This window comes from Pan troglodytes, chromosome 1 (genome assembly GCF_028858775.2).
Source record: "Pan troglodytes isolate AG18354 chromosome 1, NHGRI_mPanTro3-v2.0_pri, whole genome shotgun sequence".
Classification (NCBI taxonomy): Eukaryota; Metazoa; Chordata; class Mammalia; order Primates; family Hominidae; genus Pan; species Pan troglodytes.
The window spans coordinates 49,201,124-49,216,674 of record NC_072398.2 but is presented as its reverse complement, the minus strand read 5'-3'; the positions used below and the strand labels follow the sequence as shown (position 1 = coordinate 49,216,674).

General features: G+C 40.7%; 1 non-coding gene and 1 pseudogene across 1 annotated transcript; both read left to right on the top strand.

Moving 5' to 3' along the window:
* Window positions 1-446: 446 nt before the first annotated feature.
* LOC107973801 (cytochrome c oxidase subunit NDUFA4-like) lies at window positions 447-12,752 on the top strand (annotated as a pseudogene).
* On the top strand, window positions 11,615-11,717 carry LOC112207014 (U6 spliceosomal RNA). Its single transcript, XR_002941498.1, has one exon. It is a non-coding gene; the product is annotated as a U6 spliceosomal RNA (small nuclear RNA).
* Window positions 12,753-15,551: the final 2,799 nt, after the last annotated feature.

The window sequence follows — 15,551 nt, the reverse complement described above, 5'->3', positions numbered from 1 at the left end:
CTAAGTTATCCTAGGTAGTTAGAAGCCAGTCTGAAAATGATCAACATGCTCCAAAGGAATCATTCTTTGGTTCAAGATCCAAGAGAAACTGGGTAGAACCTCTCTACACACAGAACCCTACTAAATTGCAATTACCACCTTCACATTCACTGCTCAAAACTCAGCTCTTAAGAAGGGGGTGCACCATGGGCTCGAGAACCCTTGATTTCACGGGTTACCAGAAAATATCAAGAAGGAAAATGAGCAAGGTAAGGAAAGAGAGAGCAGCAAATGTGTTAGAGGCAATTCATATACTAACAGACAGCAGAACTACTATAGTATTGAAACCAAAGAGAGAGAAGAAATGCAAGAAAACAATTAAAAGAAAAAGATGAGACACTCCCTAGTCCAGGGCCGAATAGCTAGGCTAGTTCTGTCCTTTCCAATAGGAGGCCTCTACTGCAAACATGCTCTGCCAGATCCTCAGTCAGGCAAAGAAGCACCTGAGGTTAATCCCTCTCCTTGAATTTATTGAAGCTGGAGGTACTGGAGCAACACTGGATGTCTTGCATCTGGCATTGTTCAATCCAGGTGTTAATTGAGACAGAAACCATAACCCAGAACACTGGAACAAACTGGGTCCCAATGATTGATACAAGCTCTATTCAGTGAATGTGGATTATCACAAACTGAAGAAGGTCCAGATTTCTTTTTTTTTGTTTGTTTTTGTTTTTGTTTTTTGTTTTTGAGATAGGGTCTCGCTCTGTCGCCCAGGATGGAGTGCAGTGACGCGATCTTGGCTCACTGCAACCTCTACCTCCCAGTTCAAGTGATTCTCATGCCTCAGCCTACAGAGTAGCTGGGACTATAGCCATGCACCACCACACCTGGCTAATTTTTGTATTTTTTAGTAGAGATGGCGTTTCACCATGTTGGCCAGGCTGGTCTCAAACTCCTAACCTCAAGTGATCCTCCTGCCTCAGCCTCCCAAAGTGCTAAGATTAAGGCATGAGCCACTGTGCCTGGCCAGAGGTCCAGATTTCTAAATAAAATATTTCACCATAAAGCTGCTTAGAATGAAGGTTTTCCAGAAGCCACTCACAAAATTTTCCACTTATGTAGGAAATATTTCTCCTCTAAATGCATGAAATCATGTTGATGTGTTGGAGATCACACTGATTAATAAATATCTGAAACTTAAAAAAAAAGGAAAAAAGAAACCCATTTTTCTGACAATTAAAACAAAAGGAAACTGAAAGAAAGCAAAAAGGAGGAAGAAACTGACAAATGCATAACAGGAAAGGCATACACTATTTTTTCTTTTCGAGATGGAGTCTTGCTCTATCACGCAGGCTAGAGTGCAATGGCACAATCTTGGCTCACTTGGCTCTCAGGTTCAAGTGAGCGTCCTGCCTTAGCCTTCCAAGTAGCTGGGATTACCGGTGCATGCCACCATGCCCGGCTAATTTTTTTGTATTTTTAATAGAGACGGGGTTTCATCATGTTGGCCAGGCTGGTCTTGAACTCATGACCTCAGGTGATCCTCCTGCCTCCACCTCCCAAAGTGCTGGGATTACAGGTGTGAGCTACTACTCCTGACCTGCACACACTATTTTATGTTATAAAGATAATGTGGACAAAGTACCTGATCACACATGGTAAAAACTCAATCATATTTGTTGAATAAATAAATTAATGACTGACTCACTTTGAAGTAACTGCAATAAAATCAAACTCACTATTTTATCTCCAAAACTCATTATTTGCTGACTTCCCTTCTTCTGTAAAAATGTCATCATTTTATGTTACTCAAGTCAAAACCCTGGAACCATCTCTGCTGTTCTTTTTGCCTCTCCCCTCTCAGCTTCGATTGTTTAAGGATAACTAATTCTTCCCTCATCAGGTCTATTTTATTCATCCCTTTCTGTGGACTCTGATCACCTGAGTCCATATCTCAATATGGATTAAACAAGCATTTACTGTATGCACATTACATGTCCTGAACCCGTCTACTAGTTATATATCCTACACCAGTCTATAATTGGAGTTACTTCTTGCCTTCAATGAGTTCAAATCAGACATATAAATAATACAATATGACAAAAGTAACCATGGAGCTATTTATAAGGAAAACGCTAGTTGACCAACTCAACCAATTTATAATCATCTTCCCTGTCTTGTTCTCTTTAATCTCTTCCCTTTCAGATAAAATTTTTTGCTATGTGTACCTTGAAGGATTACTATGCACCAGGCATTTCTGTAAGTAACAAGTGTTTTACATAATTCACCTCATTCACTCCTCACAATAGCTCTAGAGATAGGTGGTGTTATTATTTAATACCTCCATTTCAAAAATAAAGGAGCAGTGTTTTTTAATCACAATTAAAAATGAAATTTTTTTTCTCACCCCAGTTAGGACAGCTATTGTCAAAAAGACAAAAAATGATAAATGAGGGTGAGGAAGTAGAGAAAAGGGAACTGTCACACACTGTTGGTGAAAATGTAAATGAGCACACCCACTGTGGAGAACAGTATGGAGCTTCCTCAAAAAACTACAAACAGAATTACTGTATGATCCAGCAATCCCCCAGTTGGGCATTTATCGAAAGGAAAGGAAATCATTATATCAAAGAGAAGTCTGCGCTCCCATGTTTATTTCAGCCATATTCGCAATAGCCAAATTATTGAATCAACCTAGGTGTCCAACAACAGATGAACAAATAAAGTAAATGTGGGATATATGCACAATGGAATACTATTCAGCCATAAAAAAGAATGAAATCCTGTCATTCGTGGCAACATAGATGGAACTGGAGGAAATCCTGCCATGTGAAATGAGCCAGAAACAGAAAGTCACACATCACATGTTCTCACTCACATGTAGAAGCTAAAAAAGTTGATCTCATAGAAGTAATAAGTAGGACTGAGGTTACCACAGGCTGGCAAAGGGATGGAAAAAGGATGAATAGGGAGGGATAAGTAAGGATTTGTTAAAGGATGCAAAATTACAGCTAGATAGGAGGAATAAGTTCTAGTGTTCTATTCCACTGTAGGATGACTACAGTTAACAATAATATGTTATATAGTTTCAAATACCTAGAAAGAGGATATCGAATGTCCCCAGTACAAAGAAATGGTAAATGTTTGAGATGATGGATATGCCAATTATCCTGATCTGATCACTATACACTATATTTATTGAAACATCACTATGTAGCCCATGAAAATGTACAATTTGTCCATTTAAAAATTAAAATAAATAAATCATTTTAAAAATCAAAAAAATCAATTTTTTAAATGAGAGAAATAAGGCCCAGAATGAATAAATTACTCGCCAAGTTTACACAGCAAATAAATAGCCAAGGCAGTGTGCCTAATTCATTCAGCACCCAGACCCTTCACCACTGTATTGTACTGCACGTTATCACCAGACTCATTTTCTTTTTTTTTTTTTTCTTTTTTTTGAAACAGAGTATCACTCTGTCCCCCAGGTTGGAGTCCAGTGGTGTGACCTTGGCTCACTGCAACCTCTGCCTCCCAGGTTCAAGCAATTCTCCTGCCTCAGTCTCCTGAGCAGCTGAGATTACAGGCATGCACCACCATGCCCAGTTAATTTTTGTATTTTTAGTAGAAATGGGGTTTCACCATGTTGGCCAGGCTGGTCTCCAGTTCCTGACCTCAGGTGATCCACCTGCCTCGGCCTCCCAAAGCACTGGGATTACAGGTGTGGGCCAACATGCCCAGCCTGGATTCAGTTTCTTAAACTATTCTGTCACTTGCTCTTCCAAAACCCATTTTCCACAGAATCAAATCCTTAGGAATTTTCAAGGCCCTTTTTATCTAACCACAACCCACTATATTAACCTTATTACTTCCCAATGCAAGCTCCATTCTCTTCAGGATGAACTCCATATTATTTCCACATGTATCGGCTCATTTCAACCTGCTCCCTTTCCAGCCTGACTTGGCCTCCTCCTCTCCAACTGTTTAAATTTTGTTTGTGCTTCAAGACCCAGTTTAAGTCACTTCTCCATAAAAATTTTCTCAACCACCAGAAACCCAGCTTCATGACCCTCTCCTGTGAAGTCTCAAAGCTTACTATCTGCCACAAACAGAATATTTAATTATATACTACCTTACACTGCTATTTAATTTACAAGTGTCGGCTGGACATGGTGGCTCATGCCTGTAATCTCAGCACTTTGGTAGACTGATGAGGGAGGATTGTTGAGCACAGGAGTTTGAGACCAGCCTGGGCAATGTAGTGAGACCCCATCTCTGTAAAAAAAAAAATTAAAAATTAAATTTAAATTAAAATTTACAAGTGTCTAAAACTTAACTATGAACTCCAAGAACCAAGGATCCTAATCTTACATTTCTTTTTTATTATTTTTTTATTTATTTTTTTTTTGTGGTTTTCTTTTTTTTAATTTTTTCATTATAGTTTAAGTTCTAGGGTACATATGCAAAACGTGCAGGTTTGTTACATATGTATACATGTGCCATGTTGGTGTGCTGCACCCATTAACTCATCATTTAACATTAGGTATATCTCCTAATGCTATCCCTCCCCCCTCCCGCCACCCCACAACAGGCCCCGGTGTGTGATGTTCCCCTTCCTGTGTCCAAGTGTTCTCATTGTTCAATTCCCACCCATGAGTGAGAAAATGCAGTGTTTGGTTTTTTCTCCTTGTGATAGTTTGCTGAGAATGATGGTTTCCAGCTTCATCCATGTCCCTACAAAGGATATGAACTCATCATTTTTTATGGCTGCATAGTATTCCATGGTGTATATGTGCCACATTTTCTTAATCCAGTCTATCATTGTTGGACATTTGGGTTGGTTCCAAGTCTCTGATATTGTGAATAGTGCCGCAATAAACATACATGTGCATTTGTCTTTATAACAGCGTGATTTAAATCCTTTGGGTATATATCCAGTAATGGGATGGCTGGGTCAAATGGTATTTCTAGTTTTAGATCCCTGAGGAATCGCCACACTGACTTCCACAATGGTTGAATTAGTTTACAGACCCACCAACAGTGTAAAAGTGTTCCTATTTCTCCACATCCTCTCCAGCACCTGTTGTTTCCTGACTTTTTAATGATCGCCATTCTAACTGGTGTGACATGGTATCTCATTGTGGTTTGATTTGCATTTCTCTGATGGCCAGTGATGATGAGCATTTCTTCATGTGTCTGTTGGCTGCATACATGTCTTCTTTTGAGAAGTGTCTGTTCATATCCTTTGCCCACTTTTTGATGGGGTTGTTTGTTTTTTTTCTTGTAAATTTGAGTTCACTGCAGATTCTGGATATTAGCCCTTTGTCAGATGAGTAGATTGCAAAAATTTTCTCCCATTCTGTAGGTTGCCTGTTCACTCTGATGGTGGTTTCTTTTGCTGTGCAGAAGCTCTTTAGTTTAATTAGAACCCATTTGTCAATTTTGGCTTTTGTTGCCATTGCTTTTGGTGTTTTAGACATGAAGTCCCTGCCCATGCCTATGTCCTGAATGGTATTGCCTAGGTTTTCTTCTAGGGTTTTTATGGTTTTAGGTCTAACATGTAAGTCTTTAATCTATCTTGAATTAATTTTTGTATAAGGTGTGAGGAAGGGATCCAGTTTCAGCTTTCTACATATGGCTAGCCAGTTTTCCCAGCACCATTTATTAAAGAGGGAATCCTTTCCCCATTGCTTGTTTTTGTCAGGTTTGTCAAAGATCAGATGCTTGTAGATGTGTGGTATTATTTCTGAGGGCTCTGTTTTGTTCCATTGGTCTATATCTCTGTTTTGGTACCAGTACCATGCTGTTTTGGTTACTGTAGCCTTGTAGTATAGTTTGAAGTCAGGTAGCGTGATGCCTCCAGCTTTGTTCTTTTGGCTTAGGATTGACTTGGCAATGTGGGCTCTTTTTTGGTTCCATATGAACTTTAAAGTAGTTTTTTCCAATTTTGTGAAGAAGGTCATTGGTAGCTTGATGGGGACAGCATTGAATCTATAAATTACCCTGGACAGTATGGCCATTTTCACGATATTGATTCTTCCTACCCATGAACATGGAATGTTCTTCCATTTGTTTGTATCCTCTTTTATTTCATTGAGCAGTGGTTTGTAGCTCTCCTTGAAGAGGTCCTTCATGTCCCTTGTAAGTTGGATTCCTAGGTATTTTATTCTCTTTGAAGCAATTGTGAATGGGAGTTCACTCATGATTTGGCTCTCTGTTTGTCTGTTATTGGTGTATAAGAATGCTTGTGATTTTTGCACATTGATTTTGTATCCTGAGACTTCGCTGAAGTTGCTTATCAGCTTAAGGAGATTTTGGGCTGAGACAATGGGGTTTTCTAAATATACAATCATGTCATCTGCAAACAGGGACAATTTGACTTCCTCTTTTCCTAATTGAATACCCTTTATTTCTTTCTCCTGCCTGATTGCCCTGGCCAGAACTTCCAACACTATGTTGAATAGGAGTGGTGAGAGAGGGCATCCCTGTCTTATTCCAGTTTTCAAAGGGAATGCTTCCAGTTTTTGCCCATTCAGTATGATATTGACTGTGGGTTTGTCATAAATAGCTCTTATTATTTTGAGATACGTCTCATCAATACCTAATTTATTGAGAGTTTTTAGCATGAAGGGCTATTGACTTTTGTCAAAGGCCTTTTCTGCATCTATTGAGATAATCATGTTTTTTGTCTTTGGTTCTGTTTATATGCTGGATTACGTTTATTGATTTGCATATGTTGAACCAGCCTTGCATCCCAGGGATGAAGCCCACTTGATCATGGTAAATAAGCTTTTGATGGCTGCTGGACTCGGTTTGCCAGTATTTTATTGAGGATTTTTGCATTGATATTCATCAGGGATATTGGTCTAAAATTCTCTTTTTTTGTTCTGTCTCTGCCAGGTTTTGGTATCAGGATGATGCTGGCCTCATAAAATGAGTTAAGGAGGATTCCCTCTTTTTCTATTGATTGGAATAATTTCAGAAGGAATGGTACCAGCTCCTCCTTGTACCTCTGGTAGAATTCAGCTGTGAATCTATCTGGTCCTGGACTTTTTTTGGTTGGTAAGCTATTAATTATTGCCTCAATTTCAGAGCCTGTTATTGGTCTATTCAGAGATTCAACTTCTTCCTGGTTTAGTCTTGGGAGGGTGTATGTGTTGAGGAATTTATCCATTTCTTCTAGATTTTCTAGTTTATTTGCGTAGAGGTGTTTATAGTATTCTCTGATGGTAGCTTGTATTTCTGTGGGATCTGTGGTGATATCCCCTTTATCATTTTTTATTGCATCTCTTTGATTCTTCTCTCTTTTCTTCTTTATTAGTCTTGCTAGCGGTCTATCAATTTTGTTGCTCTTTTCAAAAAGTCAGCTCCTGGATTCATTGATTTTTTGAAGGGTTTTTTGTGTATCTATCTCCTTCAGTTCTGCTCTGATCTTAGTTATTTCTTGTCTTCTGCTAGCTTTTGAATGTGTTTGCTCTTGCTTCTCTAGCTCTTTTAATTGTGATGTTAGGGTTTCAATTTTAGATCGTTCCTGCTTTCTCTTGTGGTCATTTAGTGCTATAAATTTCCCTCTACACACTGCTTTAAATGTGTCCCAGAGATTCTGGTATGTTGTGTCTTTATTCTCACTGGTTTCAAAGAACATCTTTATTTCTGCCTTCATTTCGTTATGTACCCAGTAGTCATTCAGGAGCAGGTTGTTCAGTTTCCATGTAGTTGAGTGGTTTTGAGTGAGTTTCTTAATCCTGAGTTCTAGTTTGATTGCACTGTGGTCTGGGAGACAGTTTGTTATAATTTCTGTTCTTTTACATTTGCTGAGGAGTGCTTTACTTCCAACTATGTGGTCAATTTTGGAATAGGTGTGGTGTGGTGCTGAAAAGAATGTATATTCTGTTGATTTGGGGTGGAGAGTTCTGTAGATGTCTATTGGGTCCACTTGGTGCAGAGCTGAGTTCAATTCCCGGATATCCTTGTTAACTTTCTGTCTAGTTGATCTGTCTAATGTTGACAGTGGGGTGTTAAAGTCTCCCATTATTATTGTGTGGGAGTCTAAGTCTCTTTGTAGGTCTCTAAGGACTTCCTTTATGAATCTGGGTGCTCCTGTATTGGGTGCATATATATTTAGGAGAGTTAGCTCTTCTTGTTGAATTGATCCCTTTACCACTATGTAATGGCCTTCTTTGTCTCTTTTGATCTTTGTTGGTTTAAAGTCTGTTTTATCAGAGACTAGGATTGCAACCCCTGCCTTTTTTTGTTTTCCATTTGCTTGGTAGATCCTCCTACATCCCTTTATTTTGAGCCTATGTGTGTCTCTGCATGTGAGATGGGTTTCCTGAATACAGCACACTGATGGGTCTTGACTCTTTATCCAATTTGCCAGTCTGTGTCTTTTAATTGGAGCATTTAGCCCATTTACATTTAAGGTTAATATTGTTATGTGTGAATTTGATCCTGTCATTAAGATGTTAGCTGGTTATTTTGCTCATTAGTTGATGCAGTTTCTTCGTAGCCTTGATGGTCTTTACACTTTGGCATGTTTTTGCAGTGGCTGGTACTGGTTGTTTCTTTCCATGTTTAGTGCTTCCTTCAGGAGCTCTTTTAGGGCAGGCCTGGTGGTGACAAAATCTCTCAGCATTTGCTTGTCTGTAAAGGATTTTATTTCTCCTTCACTTATGAAGCTTAGTTGGCTGGATATGAAATTCTGGGTTGAAAATTCTTTTCTTTAAGAATGTTGAATACTGGCCCCCACTCTCTTCTGGCTTGTAGAGTTTCTGCCGAGAGATCAGCTGTTAGTCTGATGGGCTTCCCTTTGTGGGTAACCCGACCTTTCTCTCTGGCTGCCCTTAACATTTTTTCCTTCATTTCAACTTTGGTGAATCTGACATTTATGTGTCTTGGAGTTGCTCTTCACGAGGAGTATCTTTGTGGTGTTCTCGGTATTTCCTGAATTTGAATGTTGGCCTGCCTTGCTAGGTTGGGGAAGTTCTCCTGGATACTATCCTGCAGAGTGTCTTCCAACTTGGTTCCATTCTCCCCGTCACTTTCAGGTACACCAATCAGACATAGATTTGGTCTTTTCACATAGTCCCATATTTCTTGGAGGCTTTTTTCATTTCTTTTTATTCTTTTTTCTCTAAACTTCTCTTCTCACTTCATTTCATTAATTTGGTCTTCCATCACTGATACCCTTTCTTCTAGTTGATCGCATCGGCTACTGATGCTTGTGCATTCGTCACGTAGTTCTCGTTCCATGGTTTTCAACTCCATCAGGTCATTTAAGGACTTCTCTATTGTTTATTCTAGTTAGCCATTCATCTAATCTTTTTTCAAGGTTTTTAACTTCTTTGCCATGGGTTCAAACTTCCTCCTTTAGCTCGGAGAAGTTTGATCATCTGTAGCCTTCTTCTATCCACTCATCAAAGTCATTCTTTGTCCAGCTTTGTTCCGTTGCTGGTGAGGAGCTGCGTTCCTTTGGAGGAGGAGAGGCGCTCTGATTTTTAGAATTTTCCGTTTTTCTGCTCAGTTTTTTCCCCATATTTGTGGTTTTATCTACCTTTGGTCTTTGATCATGGTGACGTACAGATGGGTTTTTGGTGTGGATGTCCTTCCTGTTGGTTAGTTTTCCTTCTAACAGACAGGACCCTCAGCTGCAGGTCTGTTGGAATTTGCTGGAGGTCCGCTCCAGACCCTGTTTGCCTGGGTATCAGCAGCGGAGGCTGCAGAACAGCAAATATTGCTGAACAGCGAATGTTGCTGCCTGATCATTCCTCTGAAGTTTCATCTCAGTGGGGTAACCGGCCATGTGAGGTGTCAGTCTGCCCCTACTGGGGGTGCCTCCCAGTTAGGCTACTCGGCGGTCAGGGACCCACTTGAGGAGGCAGTCTGTCCATTCTCAAATCTCCAGCTGTGTGCTGGGAGAACTACTACTCTCTTCAAAGCTGTCAGACAGGGATATTTAAGTCTGCAGAGGTTTCTGCTGCCTTTTGTTTGGCTATGCACTGCCCCCAGAGGTGGAGTCTACAGAGGCAGGCAGGCCTCCTTGAGCTGCAATGGGCTCCACCCAGTTCGAGCTTCCCAGCCACTTTGTTTACCTACTCAAGCCTCAGCAATGGCGGGCGCCCCTCCCCAAGCCTCGCTGCTGCCTTGCAGTTCGATCTCAGACTGCTGTGCTAACAGTGAGTGAGGCTCTGTGGGCGTGGGACCTTCTGAGCAAGGCACGGGATATAATCTCCTAGTGTGCCGTTTGCTAAGACCATTGGAAAAGCGCAGTATTAGGGTGGGAGTGACCTGATTTTCCAGGTGCCATCTGTCACAGCTTTGCTTGGCTAGGAAAGGGAATTCCCTGACTCTTTGCGCTTCCCGGGTGAGGCAATGCCTTGCCCTGCTTCAGTTCACGCTCAGTGCACTACACCCACTGTCCTGCACCCACTGTCCAACAAGCCCCAGTGAGATGAACCCAGTACCTCAGTTGGAAATGCAGAAATCACCTGTCTTCTGCGTCGCTCACGCTGGGAGCTGTAGACTGGAGCTGTTCCTATTTGGCCATCTTGGAAGCACCCTAATCTTACATTTCTTTATATCCTCCTCCCTATGTCTTTCACAAAAAGGTATTTAAATGATCAAAGAAAGAAATGAATGAATACTAGGATGTTAATAAACAGCTGACAACTTGGCTAACACTATTTGAGGGTCATAGGAAATGAAAATAGAAGATTAACGCTTGCTGAAAAGATAAAATGCATATCGGCAAGAAAATGTTACCAAATAACTATAGCATTGAGTATATATACATACTAGCAAAATTAATTCTTCAGTAGACATAAGCATATTATTAAATATGATATTATCATAACTACACTAATGAAAACGGCCATACAAAATTTCAGCCTAATATAGTATTTAGCCACAGAGTTATACTTTTTGTGTGTGTGTGTGACAGAGTCTCACTCTGTTGCCCATGCTGGAGTGCAGTGACACGATCTCAGCTCACTACAACCTCCGCCTCCCCAGTTCAAGCGATTATCCTGCCTCAGCATCTCAAGTAGCTGGGACTACAGGCACCCACCACCACGCGCTACCAATTTTTTTATTTTTATTACAGACGGTGTTTTGCCATGTTGGCCAGGCTGGTCTCGAACTCTTGGCCTCAAGTGATCTGCCCACCTCAGCCTTCTGAAGTTCTCAGATTATAGGACTGAGCCACTGTGCCCAGTCAGAGTTATACATACATTTATTTATTTATTTATTTATTTAGAGACGGAGTCTCCCTTTGTCGCCCAGGCAGGAAGGCAGTGGCACCGTGTCGGCTCACTGCAACCTCCGTCTCCTGGGTTCAAGCTATTCTCCTGCCTAAACCTCCCAAGTAGCTGGGATCACAGGCACCCACCACCACGCCTAGCTAATTTTTATATTTTTACTAGAGATGGGGTTTCACCATGTTGGCCAGACTGGTCTCGAACCCCTGACCTCAGGTGATCCACCTGCCTGGACCTCCCAAAGTGCTGGGATTACAGGCGTCAGCCACCGCACCTGGCCAAGTTATACCTTTTTAATAATATTAAAAGGTGTTCAGCAATGTAAATAATTAACACAACTAAGATTTGTTGTCAGAATTTTCAGTCTAGTGATCGCTTTGCTTTGGCAGCATACATACTAAAACTGGAAAGATACAGAGAAAATTAGCTTGGCTCCTACGCAAGGATGACACGCAAATTCATGAAGCATTCCACATTAAATTTTTTTAATAAAGTAAAAATATATACATTTTAAAAGAGGCCAGGCTCAGTGGCTCATGCCTGTAATCCCAGCACTTTGGGAGGTCGTAGTGGGTGGATCACTTGAGGTCAGGAGTTTAAGACAAGCCTGACCAACATGGCGAAATCCTGTCTCTACTAAAAAGACAAAAATTAGCCAAGAGTGGTGGCACACGCCTGTAATCCCAGCTATTCAGGAGGCTGAGGCAGGAGAATCGCTTGAACTCGGGAGGTGGAGGTTGCAGTGAGCCAAGATTGCGCCACTGCACTCCAGCCTGGGTGACAGAGTGAGACTCTGTCTTAAAGAGAAAGAAAAGAATTTTCAGTCTAGGCATCAGGAGAAAAGAAAAACTGAGAAACAACTGTTTGCCACAAGGTATTTCTTTCTTTTTTTTTTTTTCTTTTTTTGAGACAGGATCTTGCTGTGTCACCCAAACTGGAGTACAGTGGTACAATCAGAGCTCACTGCAGCCTCCACCTGCCAGGCTCAAGCAATCCTCCCACCTCAGCTTCCCATGTAGCTGAGACTACAGGTGCATATCACCATACCTGGCTATTTTTTTTTTCTATTTTTTTGTAGAGATGGTTGGGTTAGGGGGTGGGGGTCTCACTATGTTGCCCAGGCTGGTCTCAAACTCCTGGGCTCAAGTGATCCTTCCGCCTTGGCCTCCCGAAGTGCTGGGATTACAGGCGTGAAGCACCATGCCTGGCCTCACAAGATATTCCTTATTCTTACCCCACTGAAGACAGCAGGAAAGGAAAGACACAAGTAAGATATAAGGAAGAACTCCCTTGTTCAACAACGTACTTCTGAGAAAAGTTACAGAATCATTTTTTTGAAGTCTCTAAAAAATGGGATATAGTTATAATTATTTCAAATGTCCAAGGCATAAATTAGGTGATTTCTAAAGAACATTTCCAAATTCTTCTTTTTTCCTAAGACATGAGAGTTGGGAACTTTTAAGCCGTACCTCAACCATTGGACCGCTCTTTCCTGTTGCTGATTCTCCCTCCTAAGTATTGGAAGAACTTGATATTCCTCATAATACACCCAATACCCATTACCCAAAAAATAGTGTTCTCTGAGTTGTGGATCTCTTAAAGTTTCCTGCAGTGTGAAGCCAAATCACAGTTCCCATGTCAAGTATTCAGCAATACACCCAACACAGCAACACGTTTAAGCTTTAATCAGAATGATGCAATTTCTGCCATGCAAATAGAACCTACTTCCTATGGAGTATCTGATATCAGTGTATTCTATTTGCACTAATAATACCTTATTTTATCTGCATAATACATTGCACTTAACCTTCCTTGGAAATAGTGTGTTTTCTATTTCATAAATTGGTTAAAGATAGCTCGTTCATGACAAGGATTTGATTTGTTTGAACCCTGCTACTATACTTTGAGAGCCATAAGTGAAAATTAGGACATTATAGCCAAGGTAAAAAGCACATTTATTGTAGTCATTGTCAGCCCTCTCAACCTGAGAAGGAATTGTTCCTTGACACATAGGATGGGGGAGAACATGGTGTGTATTAAAATATGTGTGTGTGTGTACAGGACTTGTCACTTATTAGAAGCTACGAATATTGAAGGTAGTATCACTTCCTATATAATTATAAATTGTATTTTTATAATTATAATTGTAATTATATTAAAAATTATTTAAAAATAATTATCACTATTATTTCTGTCATAAGAATTATTAATAGAAAAGGCAAAGAGCACAAATTCACCCAAAATGAAGTAGAGTTAAAAAAAAAAAAAAGTCAGAAATGCACTTTAAGGAGAGTGTCTGGTTCAGAAACTTACAATGAACTGATTTGATTGAATTTTTTTTTCAAATCAAATATGTCTTTAGAATTAGTTCCTGGAACACCTGGGTCTTCAGTTTTGTACAGTTCCTCTTTTCTTACGCACCCTCTACCTATCAACTCCTACTCTCAAAAAACAGTAAGACATCAGTTTTAAACAAATGTGATACCTCTCCCAGAGGCATTTACTCTTTAAGCCCTCCAGGCATTTTGAAGACATTTTCAGCAACAGTAGGCAACTGAGGACTTCCAGGAAAAAAAAAAAAAAAAAGTAGATTTAGTCATTTCATACTAAAACTACAGTTTTAAAAAGCACAAAGTTTTGTAAAAGTCATAGCTCACATTAACAGATGGAACTGGAGGCCAGCCGTGGTGGTTCACACCCGTAATCCCAGCACTTTGGGTGGCTGAGGCGGGCCGATCACTTGAGGTCAGGAGTTTGAGACCAGCCTGGCCAACATGTTGAAACCTTGTCTCTAGTAAAAATACAAAAATTAGCCTGGTGTGGTGGCATGTGCATGTAATTCCAGCTGCTCGGGAGGCTGAGGCAGGAGAATCTCTTGGATCTGGGAGGTGGAGGTTGCAATGAGCGGAGGTTGCAGTGACCCGAGATTGAGCCTGGGTGACAGAGCAAGATTCTGTCTCAAAAAGAAAAAAAGTTTTGAAAAATTAGAAGCATGAGGGATAACTGGCAGCAGAATCCCCAAGTTGGCAGTAGGAAAACATGGAAAGCAACCCAATTTAATCAAAAAGTCTCAGGAATTGGTGGCAATAGTTATCCCAGTAAGGGGTGAAAATGAGCCAAAAACAGAAGAATTGTTTGCACGTTTGTTTGAGAAGCAATTAGACCCTGGGTCCCCTGCCCCACTAGGTACAGTTGCGTGACTGTCCTCCCCACACTCCTGCAGAGGGGTGAAGTTGATTCTCTGGGCTCTGGACTGGACAATGCCAGGCACAGTTGAGGAATGAGTATTATATTAACAAGAAACTTTAGTGAAATACTGGCCAGCGGTGGTGGATCAAGCCTGTAATCCCAGCACTTTGGGAGGCCAAGGCGGGTGGATCACCTGAGGTCAGGAGTTCAAGACTAGCCTTGCCAACATGGTGAAACCTCGCCTCCACTAAAAATACAAAACTTAGCCAGGCATGGTGGCAGGTGCCTATAATCCCAGCTATTCTGGAGGCTGAGGCAGGAGAATCCCTTGAACCCGGGAGGCAGAGGTTGCAGTGAGCCGAGATCGTGCCACTGCACTCCACCCTGGGTGACAGAGTAAGACCTTGTCTCAAAAAAAATAAAATAAATAAGAAATTTTAGTGAAATACTATCAACTGAAGATTGGAACCACCACTGCTTCCCCTACTTGGCTACCAAAACAATGGCAACCAAGAAAGAGATTAGAATATTATTTTCTAACCAACTCAAAGGGAAAAAAGATAATGAAATTGGGGCTTGCCCAATTAAACAAGCAGTCAGCTCACACTAGACTAAAGTGTATAGAACAGCAATAAGCAACTGCACACAAAACTTCCAATCAGTGTTTTGGGTTTTTTTACCCCATTCTTAATTGTGAACAAGACCCAGAAATCACTAGGCAGCTAAGAAAAAATCTCCAACATAGGAAGAGAGAGTGAGGGGAAAAAGACAGCATGAATGAAAAAGAAAGAAGAATGAAGGCAGAGTGAGCAGGAGCAGAATACATAAATGAAAAATAAAACAACTTAAAGAGAATAGTCTATGCCAAGATAAAAACTTCAAAGAAACTATCATTAATTTCCTCGGAGATATGAGAGTATACTGCTACAAGAAATAAGAAAGGATGGTATTAAAAGGCAACTGTCAGAGAAAAAGAGCTCTTAATAACAATTTTTTTTTTTTTTTTGAGACGGAGTCTCGCTTTGTCGTCCAGGCTGGAGTGCAGTGGTGCAATCACGGCTCACTGCAAGCTCCGCCTCCCAGGTTCAAGCAATTCTCCTGCCTCAGCCTCCCAAGTAGCTGGGA